The sequence below is a fragment of the Sus scrofa genome, chromosome X (assembly GCF_054392235.1).
Source record: "Sus scrofa isolate SSC_HxYL_T2T_F1_AM1 chromosome X, Sscrofa_HxYL_maternal_Yorkshire_Landrace_v2.0, whole genome shotgun sequence".
Lineage (NCBI taxonomy): Eukaryota > Metazoa > Chordata > Mammalia > Artiodactyla > Suidae > Sus > Sus scrofa.
The window spans coordinates 37510738-37531051 of NC_139401.1; the positions used below are offsets into that span (position 1 = coordinate 37510738).

At 41.2% G+C, this 20314-nt stretch overlaps 1 protein-coding gene across 46 annotated transcripts in view; it reads left to right on the forward strand.

Annotated features, from left to right (window-relative positions):
* Positions 1 to 20314, forward strand: part of SYTL5 (synaptotagmin like 5) — a 304058-nt gene that overhangs the window by 97234 nt on the left and 186510 nt on the right. For 5 of the 46 annotated variants that reach the window (XM_085007657.1, XM_085007656.1, XM_085007666.1 and 2 more), the window contains exon 1: positions 12341 to 12448. The exons of 36 other annotated variants lie outside the window; for them this stretch is intronic. The gene's annotated coding sequence lies outside the window, so the exon portion shown is untranslated. Of the gene's footprint in view, positions 1 to 12306; positions 12449 to 20314 lie in introns of those variants that run through there. 5 more of the 46 variants (XM_085007650.1, XM_085007653.1, XM_085007663.1 and 2 more) reach the window with 4 other exon arrangements.

A 20314-nucleotide genomic window follows, 5' to 3' on the forward strand; every position in this document is an offset into this window, starting at 1 on the left:
CAGGAGGGGCTCCGGGTGCAGGTGGGGGGCCGGGAGGTGTGGTGAGTGCGGGATGCCGGGATCCGCCACCTTGGGGAGCCGTTTCCCAGGGCGACGGGGCGGGGCGTGGTCCTGGTGGGCGGGGCTGGCCGAGGCTGTGGGGGGCGAGGCCCTCCTTCCTCCGTGGCTCTGAGGGCGCCCGGGCCTGTGACGCCGGGGTGGGCAGGGCCCCCGGGGATGCTGAGTTCCCAGAATGGCAGTGGTGACGGGGGAGGGGCTGCAAAGCAGGACCGAGGACCTGAAAGCTTCATTCCTGCTGCAGCAGGTCTACAAGTAGGAGGCCATGGCAGTGGGCTGGGTGCAGAGGGTGGCAGAGCGCTTGGCGTGGACTTAATGGGACAGGGCCTTTCCCTGGAGATGGAGGCGTGCCGGGAAATCCATAAAGAAACGCACCCAAAAGGAGTTACGGCTGTGTCGATGTCACGTATGAGTGATTTTACGCTGCTTTATGCCAAACGGGACTCGAGACGGGGGTTGTTAGCTGGTGCTGTTCTCTGTAGAATAAACCATTCTGTTCTGTCTTATGGACACTGGTCAGTTAAATAGTCGTGTTACGTAGAACTCCTTTCTAGACTAAAACGTGCCATTCAAGCAGTTCTTATTACTAAGTATTACTGGATTTATTTATGAAAGCATCCCATTAAACCAATTATAAATCTCATTCTCAGATGAAACCACTTCACCTGTCTGTGCTCATTTATTTGATAGGGGGACAGTTATCAGTGTCTGCAGACACATTTTAGCATGTGTGAGTCTATCCCATGAAAATTGTCCCAAGTGATGGACTCAAAATACACACCGTTCCTTCCAACACTCTTATGTGCTGTGTTAGGTTTACAAAAAAAGTCCTGTCACGTGAAGAAGAAATCGAATTGTGTCCCGTCGGTGTCATCATGGGACACCTTCTCCTGGTCCGCACATGCTGATGGGCGCCCCTGGGCTGCCTCCTGGCCCGTCATCAAGGACTGGTCAGAGGCTGCCCAGCTGGCTTCAACAGTGGGACCAGTGGGCCTGGGTTTGCCAGCCCCGTTCGCCCCTTTCCGGCCGCGTGGTCTTGGTCATTCGTCTGTTCCCTCTGAGCAGAGTTTCCTCATGTGTAACATGGGGCTCAGAAGAGTGTCTTCATCTTGGGCTTTTCCCAGTGACCGAGTCACCGTGTGCCTGTAAACTGCGGCCTCACCCGGAGCCTGGCCCAGAGCACGCCCTTAGCAGGTGGCTGCCTGTGTCTGCCTCCCTGTGTAACAGACGCTTAGACATGTCCCCCCCACCCAGCCCCCCAGCAATGGAGCCTGGTTCTCACGTGACTGCCGGATGCTTGGGCCTCTGGCTGTGAAATCCACACCCCGCTGAGCCTTGTGGGGAGACAGAGAGTGTCCTGCAGAGGAAGAAGCCACGGCTACACCCGCGAACCACACGGTCCTTACCCCGCTTTCCTCTCTGCTCCCCTCGGCCTGCTCACTCACCCTCTCTGCTTTCCTTCCCCCTTTTGCCAGCTTTACAGGAATTTCCTTAGAGTAGCAGTGCGGGTTGTCCTTAGGACTCATTGAAGTAGGTGCTCGTATAAATCTAAGAAAACTTTTTTTTTTTCTTTGTCTTTTTGTCTTTTCTAGGGCCACTCCTGCGTCATGTGGAGGTTCCCAGGCTAGGGGTCGAATCGGAGCTCTAGCCGCTGGCCTGCACCAGAGCCACAGCAGTGCAGGATCCGAGCTGCATCTACGACCTACACCACAGCTCACGGCAATGCCGGATCCTTAACCCACTGAGCAAGGGCAGGGATCGAACCCACAACCTCATGGCTCCCAGTCAGATTTGTCAACCACTGAGCCACGACAGGAACTCCAGCAGGGACCTCTTTAAAGCAGTTTTGCTCTCTCCCCGAATCCTCTGCCTCTGTTTGCCCATGCCCTTCCTGGCAGAATAATGGGGCCTCAGGTCATGACATTGGTCCTGGCAGACCTTGACCGCCAAGGTACACTGCTCTAGCAGCCTGGGGATTTGTTTTAAGAGCCCCAAAGCCTCCAAGCCTTAGCCAAGTTCCACTCTTACTCTTCTCTTTATTTCCGTAGCAAGCAGGCACCTGTCCCGCAGCTGCAGGAGGAGAGTCAGGGGCTCTGGTCTCCTCTAAGTGTGGTTTCCTCAGCATGTCAGCTTCCATGGCTCAAAAATGAGGACGTTGGACGAACTTATTTCAAAATTCTGAGATCTACAGTTACAAGTCTGTGATGTTTTCCGAAGAAAACTTGCATGCTGAACCTGGGTAAAGGGGGCACCAGAAAAGAGGGGGTTTATTTATCTATTTATTTTTAGGGTCTCCATTTTATAGCTGTGGACACTTCGGCCCAGAGATGTTAATCAGTTCTTCCAGGGTCACAGTGGAGAGGAGAGCTCCCCCCCTCTTCTCTGTTGTTGAGGTGCTTTCTTCAACTATATCCTGAGAAGTGGGCCTAGAGATAGAAAATGTTCTCTTGTCTGGAAAAGAAACTGAAGTCTTTGATAACAGATCTTGGGATCTTTTGGGTGTCTTGGAAAACATTCTCAGCAAGTCACTCTTAAAACACCTTTCCCTCGGGAAATCCTGGTAATAGGTTCGAGTAAAAGGGTTACGTTCCTGGTATGTTTTTACCTTGCGAGCCTAGGTCTTGTTCCATCATATGTTGTATTAAACTGTGTTTTGAACATTCTGCTTCTTGATGAACTTGGTCTCAGAATTCGGACTCTCTTCACTGACGTGATCTCAAAGGTGATTCTGTGATGGCCGCAGAAGTCTTTGTCCAAGAGCCTATTGTTGAACATATCTTTGCTTTTCCTGGGCATTTGGAACGTCCTTTGGTGAAAACAAGATCTTCGTCCTCTAGCTGATTGTCTGGCCTTGTTGGAACCGTGAGAGGTAACAGTCAAGAAGAGACAGGCCCTCACAGTGGCTGTCGTTAGCTTATTACTGATAAAGTGCACATCTTGTGGGAGGGCGTAACAAACATAATTCAAATGAAGGTGAAATTGCTTTTTTCCTTGTATTTTGCCAAAGAAGACAATAAAGCCAGTTCAAGAAAAGGTCTTAGGTAATAAGTCTATTAACATAATGATTAAGCATATTTTAGAAAAAGTCTGGCGTATGACTTGAACATCTGTAGTCCTCCTTTGCCCATAGCACGTGGATGTTCCCGAGCCAGGGAACAAACCACAGCAGTGACCGGACCAGATCCTTAACCCACTGTGCCCCAAGGGAACTCCTGAACATATGTGTTTTAATAAAACGCTAGTGGTAGCGTAGGTTTGATATTTATCCTCCGTTTGAAAGTGCTGATCAAGAGGGTGGTAGGTGCAATTTAAAATAAGAAGATTGCAAGTAGACATTTAAAAATAACAACTGAGGAGTTCCCATCATGGCTCAGTGGAAATGAATCTGACTAGCATCCTTGTGGTCACAGGTTCGATCCCTGGCCTCGCCCAGTGGGTTAAAAACCCAGCATTGCTATGAGTTGTGGTATAGTTCACAGACTCAGCTCAGAAGTGGTGTTACTGTGCCTTTGGCTGGCAGCTACCGCTCTGATTTGATCCCTAGCCTGGGAACTTCCATATGCCGCAGGTGTGGCCGGAAAAAGACAAAAAAAAAAAAAAAAAAAAAAAAGAAAAAAGAAAAAGAAATTATCTTAAAAAAATAAAAATAAAAATAACAACTGAAATTATACTTAGTGTTGTTGCCAACATCATCAGGACGAGTCCCACTAGGACTCTGGTAAATAGAAACATACAGTGGGCAGTGAGGGATGTGACAAATTTCTAGGAACTTCCTGCACATGACCAACTTTCTAAAAATATTGATGTTAATGTTTGCACTGTTTGTATTTAACCTAGGGAAGGCTGAACACCTCCTTTGACAGTTTTTCAATTTTTTGATAATTTTTTTGATTTCTACTGGGCAGATCATGAAAAGTAGTGTATCAAATAAATCTAGTAGTTGTACCATCTCTGTTTTTATACAGTGATAGAATCTTCGTGACTGCCAGGGCCTTTGGGAAATCTCAAAGAGCCTTTTAAATGCAAACTATATTTTGAAGTATTATTTTATGTCATTTAGGATTCAGTTTGTGGAAGGCAAAACTAAAATCTCCCAGACATTCGTGCATTTAAGATAGGTTTATGGATGCTGGAGAATGTGAATGGTTATTGCCTGGCTACCTGTTATGCAGGGAAGTAATACAAAAAAATAAACGTTCAAGAACTGTGTTAACTTTTATTGTTTCTTTTATTTTGAAGAGAATAACCAGCGTCATGAGACTATCAGAACAAAGTATAGAAAGTTACTCGGTTGATAGATTTTGGGGGGCAGATGACAAAACAGGTGGCCCAGAGAAACTGATTTAAACTTCTGACCTCCAGAACTGTAAGCAAATAAATGTCTGTTGATTTTTTTTTTTTTTTGTCTTTTCTATTTTCTTGGGCCGCTTTCGCGGCATATGGAGGTTCCCAGGCTAGGGGTCGAATCGGAGCTGTAGCCACTGGCCTACACCAGAGCCACAGCAACGCGGGATCCGAGCCGCGTCTGCAACCTACACCACAGCTCACGGCAACGCCGGATCCTTAACCCACTGAGCGAGGGCAGGGACCGAACCCGCAACCTCATGGTTCCTAGTCGGATTCGTTAACCACTGCACCACAACGGGAACTCCTCTGTTGATTTTTAAAGCCACCAAGGTTGTGGTAATTTGGTAGAGCAGTCATAGGAAACTAATGCAGCAGAGGAGTGACCTTTTGCAATCTTTCAATAAAAGCAGACCTACGAGACTCGTTCTTCTGTACTGAAGGCAAATACAGTTCTCAGATTGAGTTCAATAGTCAGTATGGTGTTTGATACGAAAGTAACCAGAAGCTCTTTTTGAAAATCGTATGAATAAATTCATGAAAGCTGAGTCCGATTTTGAAAAATTTAACAGAAATTTGTGTTCTTTTTCAAAATCTGGTTCTAAGAACCTTCTACGCCTTTCTGTACACACCAAGTCAGGTTTGCATTTCCGGCACCCTTTTTCCGACTCTGGAACAAAAAGCCATCTTACTTTAGAACAGAAACCATTCCCTTTTTTCCCTTCATTTTGAGACCTATAGTAGAGTCTCCCTCACATATGTTAATTACAGCTTTTCCTTGAAGTCACTCCTGTTTTGCAGAGAAGACTAAGGTCCATAAGTGTCTCCTTTCTGTGATTTTATTCGTCGAGCTCATGCACATATCTAACCCAGGTTTTCTTGCTGCACTCATTCCTTGCACAGCTTCTCAGTGTGGCGGAAATGAGCCTGAAGCTGTAGCCCCTTTGTAGCATGTGCAGATAAGAAGCAGAAGTACATAAACTAAAATTATGCCAAATAGTCAACGTTTCCCTGTTCCACCTTTTTTCTTTTTGTTGTCTTTTTGCCTTTTCTAGGGCCGCACCCGCGGCATATGGAGGTTTCCAGGCTAGGGGTCTAATCGGAGCTGTAGCCGCCGGCCTACACCACAGCCACAGCAACGCGGGATCCGAGCCACGTCTGCAGCCTACACCACAGCTCACGCATCGCCGGATCCCTAACCCACTGATCGAGGCCAGGGATTGAACTCGCAACCTCATGGTTCCTAGTCGGATTCGTTAACCACTGCGCCGAGATGGGAACTCCATCCTTGTTCCATCTTTTAAATAATAAAGGAATCCATTATTGAACTCAATATGCTATCATCCAAGGTTTTCACTTATCTGGAGATTTTGAAATGCTCTCAAGGTAACATGCTGTTAAACTCAGTTACTATAGAAATCCATGTTTGTCAGAAAAATGATTTGATTTGGTTAAACAAATTTATGTTTTCTCAAATCCTGAAATTTTAGTGGAAGCAATTCTAGCTCATTTGATCAGTAAAACTGTGTAAGTTTAGGAAAAAGATTGCGGAGTAGCATAAAAATGTATGCTTGTATTAAACATAATACTGATAAATCAGAGAAAGTATAGCTTTCACAAAACCCAAACTATTAAACTAGACTTGTTTGCCAAAGAGTTACCTGAAGTTTATGAATTTGAGTTCTTAAAATGGTGATTATTTGGTTTCTGGGAGAAGATGCATTTTTAAAAATCTGGCTCATTTCAAGTACCATAGTTTAATTTCTTTATCATTGGGGAATTTAAAGCATATTCCTTTAATATAATCAATTATTTATTAGATATGACCATCAAAACAGTGATCCTTTAAATTCAGAATTTTGATGATCTAATATATGAATATCACCCAGAGGTAAGAAAACATTATTCACTCACACCATCAGAGGTGAAGACATTTCTGAATTATAGGTACATAGACCTAAGAGCAGGGAGAAATAGAGCTTATACTTTCCATTCTCTAACTGTGCTCCAAGGAGACACAGAAACAGAAGAACTCACCAGTCCAGATATCAAAATGCTGTTGTCTTCCCAGAGGGTGTGAAATTCTTGAGTTAAAAAACAGATAAACCCCAAAACTAAAAGACTGAAAAACCAGATTTTTTGCTGTCTCATCCAGCGTAGACTAGATCTCTGTAACCCATCAATCCATTTAGAGAGATCTCTAAATGATCTGACTCTAAAACCAAATTCCCATCCATTTCTGCCAATAGTGGGGAATAATTTGTGGGGGTCTAATGTATCTAAGATAAAACAAAGACTAAGTTAGCGGATCAGAAAACTGAAACTAGAGAAACAGAGTTAACCTCATTGTGTTGGTGCGTTGGAGTCACCTAGACGCCAAGAAAAGGGACATCTGGGCTTACACTTTACATGAGATGCACTTCTCTGTCCTTGAAATTTACCTGCACTGGTAGGTTAATCTTTTGGGCATTTTGGTTTGACCTCTAAGATGATTAAAAGATAATTTTTTTATTTTGCAGGACTTAATTGTTTATACAAGTTTTAAAGGTTACACTCCATCTGTAGTTATTACAACATATTGGCTATATCCCCTGTTGTGTTATACATCCTTGAAACCTGTCTCACAACCACTAGTTAGTACCTCCCACTCCTCCACCTGAAAATGGCTTCTCCTCCTTCTCTTGGTCCACTGGTAACAGCTGGTTTGTTCTCTGTATCTGTGAGTCTGCTTTTTTGTTGCCATATTCACTAGTGTGTTGTCTTTTTGTGGATTCACATGGAAGTGATAGCACACAGTGTTAGTCTTTCTGTGTCTGAGTTAGTTCACGTAGCATAATGCCTTCCAAGTCCATCTGTGTTGCTGCGAATGGCAAAGTTCCATCCCTTTTTGTGGCTGAGTAGTGGCCCCTTGTATGTATGTTTCACGTCGTCTTTAACCATTCATCTGGTGATGGTCAGTTAGGTTGCTTCCATATCTTGTCAATTGTAAATAATGGGACTATGAACATTGGAGAGCATATAGCTTTTCCAATGAGTGTTTTTGTTTTTCTCGGGTGTGTACCAGGAATGAAATTGCTGGGCAGTTCTGTATTTAGTTTGCTGAGAAACCTCCAGGATGTTTCCCACAGTGGCTGCACCAATTTACATTCCCACCAACAGTATAGGAAGATTCCCTTTGCTCCACATCCTCACCGACATTTGTGATTTGCATTCTTTTTGTGATAGTTGTTCTGACAGGAGTGACGCGATATCTCATTGTGGTTTTGATTTGTATTTCCCTGCTCATTAGTGATGGTGAGCATCTTTTCATGTGCCTGTTGGCCATCTGTATGTCCTCTTTCGAAACACGTCTATTTAGTTCTTCTGGCCATTTTTTAATTAAGTTGTTTGTTTTTTGATGTTGAGTTGCATGAGCTGTTAATATATGGTGGATATTAATCCGTTATTGGTCATATCATTTGCAAATATTGTCTCAGATTTGATAGGTTATCTTTTTGTCAATGGTTTCTTTGCTGTGCAAAAGCTTGTAAGTTCAGTTAGGTTCCATCTGTTTATTTTTGCTTTTTTTTTTCTTTTTGGGCTGCACCCGCGGCATATGGAGGTTCCCAGGCCAGAGGTCGAATCGGAGCTGTAGCTGCTGACCTACGCCACAGACACAGCAATGCCAGATCCGAGCTGCATCTGCGATCTACACCACAGCTCATGGCAATGCTGGATCCTTAACCCACTGAGGGAGGCCAGGGATTGAACCTGCATCCTCACGGATACTTGTCTGATTCGTTTCCACGGAGCCATGATGGGAACTTCTCTTTTTGCTTTTATCTCATTTACTTTTAGGAGTTGGATCCAAAAAAATAATTGCTGCCATTTATGTCAAAGAGTTTTCAGCCTATATTTTCCTCTAGGAATTTTATAGTATCTGATATTACATTTAAATCCTTAATCTGGAGTTCCCATCATGGCACAGTGGAAACAACCTGACTAGGAACCCTGAGGTTGCGGGTTCAATCCCTGGCCTCACTCAGTGGGTTAAGGATCTGGTGTTGCCACGAGCTGTGGTGTAGGTCACAGATTCAGCTCTGATCCTGCCTTGCTGTGGCTGTGGCATAGGCTGGCAGCTGTAGCTTTGATTCGACCCCTAGCCTGGGAACCTCCATATGCCACAGGTGCGGGCCTAAAAAGCAAAAAAAAAAAAAAAAAAAAAAAAAAAAATCCTTGATGCATTTTGAGTTTATTTTGTATATGATGTTAGAGAATGTTCTGATTTCAGTCTTTTTCATGTAACTGTCCAATTTTCCCAGCACCACTTATTGAAGAGACTGTCTTTTCTCCATTATATATTCTTGCCTCCTTTGTCGTAGGTTAATTGGCCATAAGTGCATGGGTTTATTGCTGGGCTCTCTATTCTCTTCCATTGATCTATGTGTCTGTTTTTGTGCCAGTAGCATACAGTTTTGATGACCATAGCTTTGTAGTATAGTCTCAAGTCAGGGAGCCTGGTTCCTCCAGATCTCTTGTTCTTTCTCAAGACTGACTCAGCTATTCAGGATCTTTTGTGTTTCTACTCAAATTTTATTTTTATTTATTATTATTATTATTTTTAAAGTATGGTTGATTTACAGTGTTTCCTCAAGTTCTGTTGAACAGCAAAGTGACCTCATCACACACATTTCCCTGTGCTCAACAGTAGGGGTGCCATTGTCCATCCATTCCCAATATAACAGTTTTCATCCACCCCCCCTCCCAAATGCCCATCCATCACACTCCCTCCCTTTTCCCTTGGGGAATCTCTCCCTTCAAATTTTAAAATAGTTTTTGGTAGTTTTATGAAAAACATGTTTTATATATATATATATATATATATATATATATATATATATTTTTTTTTTTTTTTTTTTTTGGTCTTTTTGCTATTTCTTGGGCCGCTCCCATGGCATATGGAGGTTCCCAGGCTAGGGGTTGAATCGGAGCTGTAGCCACTGGCCTACGCCAGAGCCACAGCAACGCGGGATCCGAGCCGCGTCTGCAACCTACACCACAGCTCACAGCAACGCCGGATCTTTTAACCCACTGAGCAAGAGCAGGGACCGAACCCGCAACCTCATGGTTCCTAGTCGGATTCGTTAACCACTGCGCCACGACGGGAACTCCTAATATTTTGATAGGGATTGCACTGAATCTGTCGATTCCCTTGGGTAGTATAGTCATTTCAGCAATATTGTTTCTTCCAGCTCAAGAACATGCTGTGTCTTTGTACATGTTTGTGTCATCTTCAGTGTCTTATAGTTTTTGGAATATAGGTCTTTTGCCTCCTTAGGTAGGTTTATTCCTAGGTACTTTTTCTTTTGGATGCGATGCAAAATGTTATTGTTTCCTTAATATCTCTTTCCGATACCTTTTTTGTGAGTGTATTGTATATTAATTTTGTATAGATGATAATTTTTAGAACAGGAGAATAGCATGACTTTCATACAGATGTGAAATGAACACATGTTAAAAGATTTTAAAGTCATGAGAAAACCAGCTCATGTTATAACCACTTAAAAAGAAAGCAAAGAAGAGAAGCAATTGTTCAGTAGTACTGAAATGTGCCCAGAGGTCAGAGCCCCAGGCCCTAGGATGGAGACTGTGTCCCAAAGGGTTGAACCAGAGGCTCAGGGCAGAGCTTCATAGAGGATTATTTTCAGGCCTTAAAACTCACAGGGAGTTCCCATCGCGCAGCAGAAACGAATCCGACTAGGAACCATGAGGTTGCGGGTTCGATCCCTGGCCTCGCTCAGTGGGTTAAGGATCCGGCATTGCCGTGAGCTGTGGTGTAGGTCGCAGACAAGGCTCGGATCTGGTGTTGCTGTGGCTCTGGTGTAGGCCAGCAGCTGCAGCTCTGATTGGACCCCTAGCCTGGAAACCTCCATATGCTTCAAGTATGGCCCTAAAAAAAGCAAAAAACAAAGAAACCCAATGGAGCTTGCTGGCTGGATTTTGAAATTGCTTGGGGCTAATGAGTCTTCTTTCCTTATTCTTATGGAATCAGAATATCCATAACTCTTATCCTATGCCTGTCCCACCATTGTATTTTGAGAGTAGAGAATTTGTTTTCTAGTTTCACAGGTCCAGAAACAACTCCAGCCGATAATATAGCATCTTGCTTCAGTGGTCACATTGCCTTCTGTGTCCATCTCTCCCTCTCCCTTCCTCTTTTAAGGATATTTGCAGTTACACTTAGAGCCCGTCTATAAATCTAGGATATTCCCCCCATCTGAAAAGCCTACATAAATCATATTTGTAAAACCTCTTCTGCTATATAAGGTAACATTTACAGATGTATGGATTAGAGCCTGGATATGTTTAAGGGCTATTATCTAGCCTACCTAGATCCACACTCTGGCCCCCTAGGGATTCATGTCCACCCCACTTGCAAAGTATATTCACCCCACCCTTTAACTCCAAAAGTTTCAAACTATTTCAGAACCAACTCAAAATCTAAAATCTCATATGAGTGGGATTCTTAGGCAAAATTCCTCTCCATTTCCCCATGATGGCCAGTTGTTGGACTAATGCTTAGTCAAAGACTTTAAAACAATTGTTCAGTAGTCAAAAGACTAAAGAAGAATAAATTCAATAAATGAAAGGCATGAGTTCCTGTTGTGGCTCAGTGGTAACAAACCTGCCTGGTATCCATGAGGATGCGGGTTGGATCCCTGGCCTCACTCAGGGGGTTAAGGATCCAGCGTTCCGTGAGCTGTGGTGTAGGTCACAGATACAGCTCGGATCCCACATGGCTGTGGCTCTGGCACAGGCTGGCAGCTGTAGCTCCGATTCAACCCCTAGCACGGGAACTTCCATATGCCCTGGATGCGACTCTAAAAATCAAACAAATAAATAAATAAATATATACATGGAGATACATGTATATTAATTAATGAATGAACAGATAGGTAATTTTGACAGACAAAAACTGTAAATAACCCAATGGAAATTTAGAACTTAACCAGAATAAACACATTGGCTTAATATCAGCTTGGAGAGGGCTGAAGAGTCAGTGAATTTGAAAACAAATTAACAGGAATTATCTAATCTGAAAAAAAAAAAAACCAGAACAAAACATTTATCTTTAAAACTGTTTAAAAGTTTTGTATTGACTTCCCCTCTATGCCTCTTTGGACTTAAGTAATAATTTTCTTGGTACTTTAATCTAGACTCATTTCTTTTTTTTTTTTAATTCCCCAAGCACCCAAAAGGCCACTGCAGCTAAAAAGAGGCTTGCTGTGATTATATAAATGAATAATCATCTGGGGGAAACAATCTTTCAAAATTTTCATTTACTCCAATTTAAGATACCGTGTAGTAGTACAAGCACTAAGAAAACTTCACTCATTATCTAATATTCAACTGAGCCAACCACATCCTGGTAACAATTATTTCCTAAGAGTCATACCTACACAGTGCAGTGTCGTGGTTGTGGTCCTGCAGTGCCTGAATTTAACTGGCTGTACCATTTATTGATTGGACAGAGTTCTTCGTTTGTTCATCTGTATTATGGGGATAATAATAATTCATACCTAATAAGTTTTGGAAATTATGGGAAATGATAAATGCAAAGCCCTCGGAATAGTGCCTGGCATCTATGTGTTGCTTGTTCTCATTAGATATATTTTCCCCAGATCCTTTAATAATAAGAGTTTTTTGGGAATAGAGTATTAAAAGAATGACTCACCTTTGAAACATTGGTCTAAATAGTATCTCATGTCAAAAATCTTCTTAAAGGTGTTTGGGGGATGAAACAGCTCTTACCTTTCCCCTGCTGATCAACAAAGACTTCGCTTTTTGACAGCAGAGGTACTGCCTGCTTCTTGGGAATAGCTGTCCACCACAGATAAACATTACTCTGTGCTCCTGGGTGTGTTCAATGTGTAAATAGATTGTGGGAACACAAGAGGCTGGTTTTTCAAGTTTCTGCTCCATGAGGGTCAAGCAGCCCAGCGTTCTACAGTTCGTGTGTCTGAAAGAAAAGTGAGCCTATGACACATGTTCTCGCCATCAGATTGAGGTAAGACCAGTGTGTTTAGGGGTCTTTGGCGTGACATCTCCTTTCTTGATTTTTGCATTGTTTTGCGTTTGAGGGGGTGGGGTTTGCTTGTCAGGAAATGAAAGACTCCTTCCACCATTTGATTAATAGGAGAAAGGAAGGAATGTCTACTGAGGGGATGTTTGGGCTGCTGTGTAAGTTTGATGGATGGAAGAGATTAATATAGGTACCTTCTTGTTATTAGGACTTAATTTAATCTGCAAATTGAAACATTGCACTAGATCCCATAGAACGTTGGGGCGCTTATGTCTCCTGGCGACATAAAACAATCAAATTCATAACCTAAGTACTGTGTCACTTTGCCAAAAATTTATTGCACTTCTTTGTATAAAAGGGCAGTGCTTTTGCTCTGAATTTCTTTCATTTGTTACAAAAGTCAGATTTTATTTAGCACTATGGAATTGTTTTTTTTTTTTTTAAGTCAGTCCTATTCTTGATAAGGTTAAACATCTAGTATGGATATATATTTGGTAGAAGGGTTGCTAGAGCTGTAAAGCCCTGGAATAATTTCAACATAAATATGATGTTTTTAGTACCACAGGAAGATGAGATATCGACTGTGACTATGAATATAGTGCCCTAGAGAGAGGCATCAGGTTTAAAATTTTTTCTCTTTAAGACAGATTGTTTTAATTAGCAGCACTATCTTCCTCATTTAAGTGAAAAATACATTTCTGCAACATCATAAATCAAACTATGTATTTAGAGGAAAAAGGAGGTGTCTCTTCAAAGCATTCAAAGTCATGAATACAAAAATATTATATATGATAATGTATTTAAAATACTACCTAAATCTTGGCCTCCTTGAAATGTCTTTTGAGCATAGGAATTGAGTGTTTACTTTTTTCACTTTATAATTACTTACTTGTATGTTGTTTAGACAGCAGCTTATATGTAAGACTATTATAAGTCAAACCCCATGGCTTAAGTGCATGAAGAAATTTAATTGGACTCTAGTAAAATTCTTAAATAGATCCCTACATTCCTGATACACACACACACATGTATTTACGTATGGGCAACTAATATCAAGGAAACAGATACGGGAAAAGGTGAGAAGGTGTCTTTTTGTTGTCAAATCATGTTTATTCTCTGTACTTAGTATTTTCCGAAATACTCTGCCAGCCTAAGTCCAGACTTAGCTGTGTTGTCATTCAGTTTATTCAGGTTTGATGATGTCCTCTGATAGGCTTAGGGAATAAAATCATAAAATAGTTATTTCTGCTGCTTTGTGTCCTGGGGGCCTATCTCGTATTTCATTTAGTATGTTCAGAAAAGGAAAAGGAACTGCAGCTTTAATATGTGAATTGAGCAGTTGTTTTGCCTCAGCTCTGTTATACATGACATATGTTGTGACTGTCTTGCCGGCACATGTAAACACGTAGCTCTAATTCTTTCTGTTTAGAATCAACTTGTAACTACGATTTTTGTACATCCCTTGTGTTGCTCGTGTATGTGCTCTCACACACATTCACCCCATACACAGTCAGGTATTTTACATGATTTCATAGGACCTTTAAACTTCTCTGGGGCTTGATGCCATTCCTGGCTCTTTCTGTGGGTAGCATCATTTCCTTGCACCTCAGTTTCCTTGGGCTGCTTTCTCCTCATCTCCCATCATGCCTTGCCCACGGACGTGTGATCTACTCAAGACAGCGAGCGTAAAGCAGGTAGGGCCCCTTGCTTCCATCACGTTCGAGTCGTCCCCTGTAGTGGCTACCTTGAGTTCTTGAAGGTCACCTGAAAGTCAGGCAGAGCTCTTCGCAGTACAAAATCTGATAAATCGACAGTGTTCTAGGATAGGAAATTCGCTTGATCTGGTTTCTCTCTCCTTTCAGCAAAAACACATCGCTCAGAAATGGTTATTAAGATCTGCCTTACTGCTTTACTCTCTGCTTTCTCTTATTTTAAAATCCCACTTTCTTTAAATTGCCCTATGACATGGCATCCTACCTCCACCACGTTATTGACACTGTACTTCCAAGGGTCACTTGTGGTGCTTTTAGGAAATCTAATTGCACTCATTTATTTGGCCATGGATTCACCCATTCAGTAAATATTTATTTAGTGACAGCTCTGCATGGGCACTGCTGGGCCCTGAAGTTACAGTAGGAAACACTTAGGTCTACCTTTAAGTACCCCCGGTCTAGTTAGGAAAGATGTTACTTTACCCAAAGAATTTATTACAGTTGTGGTGAGTCCTATGGAGGATACTTGTCAAGTCCTCACTCTGTTTGACTCCTTTGCTTTATGTAACATTCATGAGCATGTCTTACTTCTTGAGTTTTCGCCATTCTTGACATCTGTGACTCAAGACTTTCTGTTCAACGACTTTTCTACCACTTTCCCTCTTGTCTTATTTCCTCTTCTCTTCCTTAAGTGATGCTTTCCCCCGAGGGTTAGCATTTGGCCCATAATCTGTATTACTTCTCCTCTGTCCCAGTGACTTTTCATCAACTCATAGTTTTAAATCTCACCTGTAAGTGGATGCCTCCAAGATATCCATTTCTCGATTTTTCCATCGGCTCTACATTTTTCCACTTGAACTTCCAAGTCCAACCACCACCTAGCGTTCTTCATGGTTGTAGCCAAACTCACTGTCTTCTGTGTCAAACCACTTCTTCTTTAATCCGTGTCTCTGCGAATGGCATTGATTTCATCCTGGTTTCTCTCATATGAAACACTGGAATCAGTTTTGCCTGACTTGACTTTTTCTTTGCTCTCAATACCCAAACCACTCCCAAATGCTTTCATTTCTTTCAGGATACTCTATCTAGCATATTTCCTTTCCCATCTCCCTTTTTCTGTTTCTTTTATTCTCTATTTTCTCATCCTTTCTTTCCTCAATCTGAGAGTTACCTAGAATTTAAGGTCTTGGTTAGATCCCAGCTCCATCAGAAAATCCATATCCCAAAAGTCCATATCTCATGGATATCTTCTTTTCCTAAACCTTGGGAACAAAATCATGTGAGTGGTGGAAAGAACACAGGCTTTGGTAGCCAAAGACCCACGTTTAAAGTCTGATTCTACCAATCACTGCCTCCTTTACCTTTGTTTCTCTGTGGGTCTCTGTTCCCTCGTACTCATGCTATTGCACACAGTGGTCACAAGGAATGAATAAGATCATGAGGGTTTTTATTGTTCATGTTAAGAGAGCACAAATTAAAAAAAAAAAAGTACAAATAACAGACTATTCCAGGGGTGGTTCTGAGCACTTTAGATTATTTAACTCATTTAATATTCACAAGAACCTCTTTAGATAGATGTCATCACCCTCAGCCCATTTACAGGGGAAAACATTTAGGCTCCTAGAGGTTATGCATGATGAGTGACTAATTGAGCCAGGCTTCAAACCCAGAGAGCTCAGAACCAGAGCCCATGGTCTCAGCCCTTGAGCCCTAGAGCCCTGTCTGAAGCACCTCTGGGCTCTAGCATCTGATTTAAGAGGGCAGGCAGTGACATCCTGGGCAGCTGTTAAATGTTGCAGTTCCAGTTTTCCTTGACAAGGGGCATTAAAAGTGTGATCGTTTTTGAAGTAGTTATATAAAAATAAGATTCGGCTAGGTATTCCAGCAGAGTCTGATTTTTCTCCCCATGACGTGAGTGAGCATCAGCATTCTCAGTGGTTAGGGGCTCTTTTCTGGATAGCGTCTTATAAAGTAAATGGGCAGCTACTTTGCGCCTTCTTCACTGTAAACATGGGGATTTGCTCTCTCTCTCTCTCCCCACCCCCACCCCTCTTAATTTCCATCTTTGTTTTTGCTCACCTTTCTAAAGCTTAGGCTCCTAACACTGTAAATCAACTATACCCAAATAAATTTTTAAAAAAATGAAATAAAGGAGTTCCCATTGTGGCGCAGCAGAAATGAATCTGCTGGGTAACCATGAGGTTGCGGGTTCAATCCCTGGCCTTGCACAGTGGGTTAAGCATCCTGTGTTGCCATGAGCTGTGGTGTAGGTCGCAGACGAGGCTCGGATCTGGTGTTGCTGTGGCTGCTGCTGTAGCTCCGATTGGACCCCTAGCCTGGGAACCTCTATATGCGCAAGTGTGGCCCTAAAAAGCTCCCACCCAAAAATAAAAATAAAATGAAATCCAGCTCTAGAAGATACAAAAAAACAAAGTTTAGGCTCAATTTTTGAAGCTGCCCCTTGGTTTCTGTGTCCTTTTAAAACTACTTGTTCATGTCAATGTCCTCTCACATTTGTTTTTTAAGAAAATTTCTCAAAGCATTATCAGCTACAAAAATAATTAATAGGTTTTTACTTCATTTTCTTCTTCACTGAATAAAAATATTAAAATCAGACTTACCTTCACTGAACTCCTTAATAAGCTCATTCACTTCCAAGCAGGCACAGTACCATTTGTTACTCTTGTTAAAGTTTAATTTAGCAATTTCCAGTCCTTGTAACAGTTGACTTATCCAGGCTAATTTGATTTAATCTTTCTAACCAAATGCCAGGAAACACTCTGTTCCTACATTAAGAACACGTCCAATTCATTTAAGGATTTCTGGTTCACGTAAATAGACTTGGGTGGCATTTTCATTTTGCTGTGGTGCAGTCAGAAAATATTTCCAAGAGTTAGGACTTGGAGGGAAATTAAGATCATGAGTTTAAAAAAAAAAAAACATTCTAAGATACATTTAATTTTAAAGCAAGAAAAATCCTTAAAACCAAACAGTATAATGTAAAAAAATCATTGAACATTGACTGTATTCTAGGAATGGAAGTGATAGATTTTACCAGAAAATATAGGAGGGGATGTGTATAGAGAAATCATATTTGGAATCTAGCCATCAATAATGATGTTCCAAGGTTCAAAAATACACTTGAAATCTAAACATACTTTTATCTGGATTATAAAAGCTAAAGTTCAGCAACAGCCCACTTGGTAAACACAGACCCAGAGACATCATATCAAACATATTTATTTAATCCAAGTATCAGAATATAGACAAATCCATTAATATATCCTCCCAAGATCTATGTATAGAGACCAATAGTTTTTAGTCTTCTAGTGTGAAATTATATTAATACTAGCATAAGATTTAAAAATTTGAGGTTAATTTCATTTAAATATGGTGATATGAGATCAGGGATGAATTTTCAGAGGCGTAAGAGCCTAATGCAAAAGAGGCATTTTCCCCCAACTATGAGCAAATAATGGCATATTCAAAGCTGTCTGTGCCTATAAACATGTATAATTTCTAAGTTGCATATTTTGGCTGGAAAAAAGAACTAGATATGTGTTAAACCACATTCTGTAACAAAGAATCACTGTCCTCTAATTGAGAGACCAGCTCATGGAAAATAATTTAACTATAAGGAAAGCCAGTCAGTAACATGGAAAAAAAAAAAAAAAACCAAAAAAAAAAAAAAAACTGGGATACTCTGTTTGCGGTAGCCTGTTCAAGAAGGAAGAGTTTAACCTTCAAACCATTCACAGCTGTCATCTAATTTTGTTGGCTGTTATTGAGTTTGAGCTCTAAACACAGGAAGGTTATTTCTCAATCAGTTAGACACAACAAACCAAACAGCTATTGATTTTCTTTCAAGTGAATTCCTGTTTGTCTCATTGTTCTGGCGAGTGGTAGTTACATCTTTGGATTTATACTTAAGCACAGCAGGATATAACCAAATGTTAGCACCATTCAGATCTACAGAGTTGCCTCCTGAACAATGAAGATATAAAAATCCAATGGTGATATTTGATGAGTTATCATGGCAAAACTATAGAACCTGGGTATCTTTAACTTCCAACCTAGTACCTTTATCTTTCCTGCGATTTTGGACAAGGATCCCTATGTTTTTATTTTATTTTAATTAAAGTATGGTGGATTTACAATGTTGTGCCAATTTCTGCTGTATACCACAGTGACCCAGTCATAAATATATTTCTATTCCATTTCTATTATTATCTTCCATGATAGTCTGTCCCAAGAGATTGGATATAGTTCCCTGTGCTATACGGTAGGATCTCATTGCTTATTCATTCTAAATGTAATAGTTTGCATCTACGAACCCCAAACTCCCAGTCCATCCTACTTCCCCCAGCCCGGCAACCACAAGTCTGTTCTCTATGTCAGTGAGTCTGTTTCTGTTTTGTAGCCAGGTTCATTTGTGCTGTATTTTAGATTCCACATATTAGTGATATCCTATGCTATTTTTCTTTTTTCTTTGTGACTTACTTCACCTAGTATGAGAATCTCCGGTTGCATCCATGTTGCTGCAAATGGCATTATTTTGTTCTTTTTGATAACTGAGTAATATTCCATTATATATACGTACCACATCTTCTTAATCCATTCATCTGTTGATGGACATAGTTGTTTCCATGTCATGGCTATTGCGAATAGTGCTGCAGTGAACATAGGGGGGCATGTATCTTTTTGAATGAAAGTTTTGTCTATATATATGTCCGGGAGTGGGATTGCTGGGTCATATGGTAGTTCTATATTTAGTTTGCTGAGGAACTTCTATACTGTTTTCCATAGTGGTTGTACCAATTTGCATTCCCAAAAACAGTGTAGGAGGGTTCCCTTTCCTCTGTATCCTCTCTAGCATTTGTTATTTGTAGACTTATTATTGACGGCCATTCTGACTGCTGTGAGGTGGTACCTCATTGCAGTTTTATTTTTTTTTAATGATTTTTATTTTTTCCATTATAGTTGGTTTACAGCGTTCTGTCCATTGTAGTTTTAATTTGCATTTCTCTAATTATTAGTGATGTTGAGCATCTTTTCATGTGTACACCAGTCATCTATTTGTCTTTGGAAAAATATCTATTTAGGTCTTCTGCCCACTTTTCAACTAGGTTTTTCTTGCCATTGTTGTTGAGTTGTATGAGCTGTTTGTATATTTTGGAGATTAAGCCCTTGTCAGTTGTATCATATGAAACTATTTTCTCCCATTCCACAGATTGTACTTTCTTTCTTTTTTTAATGTTTTCCTTTGCTGTGCAAAAGCTTGTTAAGTTTGATTAGGTCCCATCTATTTGTTTTTGTTTTCATTTCTATTGCTTTGGGAGACTGACCTAAGAAAACATTTGTATAGTTGATGTCAGAGAATGTTTTACCTATGTTCTCTTTTATGGTGTCATGTCTATGGTGTCATTTGGAGGTTATTTTTCTGCATGGTGTGAGGGTGTGTTCTAGCTTCATTTATTTACATGCAGCTGTCCAGTTTTCCCAGCACCACTTAATGAAGAGACTGTCTTTTCCCCAATTTTATATTCTTGCCTCCTTTGTGGAAGATTAATTGACCATAGATGTCTGGGTTCATTTCTGGCCTCTCTATTCTGTTCCATTGGTTCTTTAAAGAAGATATTGAACATTGTGGCTCCTACCAAATGTTCTCAAATCATCTGAAGTCCATTCAAAAATTTTTGCAGGGGAGTTCCCGCTTTGGTGCAGTGATAATCAGCAGCTCTTCTTCAGTGCCAGAATGCAGGTTTGATCCCCGGCCTGATGCAGTAGGGCAGTTTAGGGGCAAGACATTGCATTTTATTTTATTTATTGATTTTTTAAGGACTGTACCCACAGTAGATGGAGGTTCTCAGGCTAGGGGTTGAATCAGAGCTACAGCTGCCAGCCTACACCACAGCCACAGCAACTCGGGATCCGAGCCGCATCTGCGACCTACACCACAGCTCATGGGAATGCTGGATCCTTAACCCACTGAGCAAGGTCAGGGATCGAACACGCATCCTCATGGATGATTAGTTTCTACTGAGCCATGACGGGAACTCCCAAGACATTGCATTTTAAAACTTTCCATAATTTTCCAATGGGCAGCTCAAGTAGGGACCCCAGGTTTAGGAATTAGGAA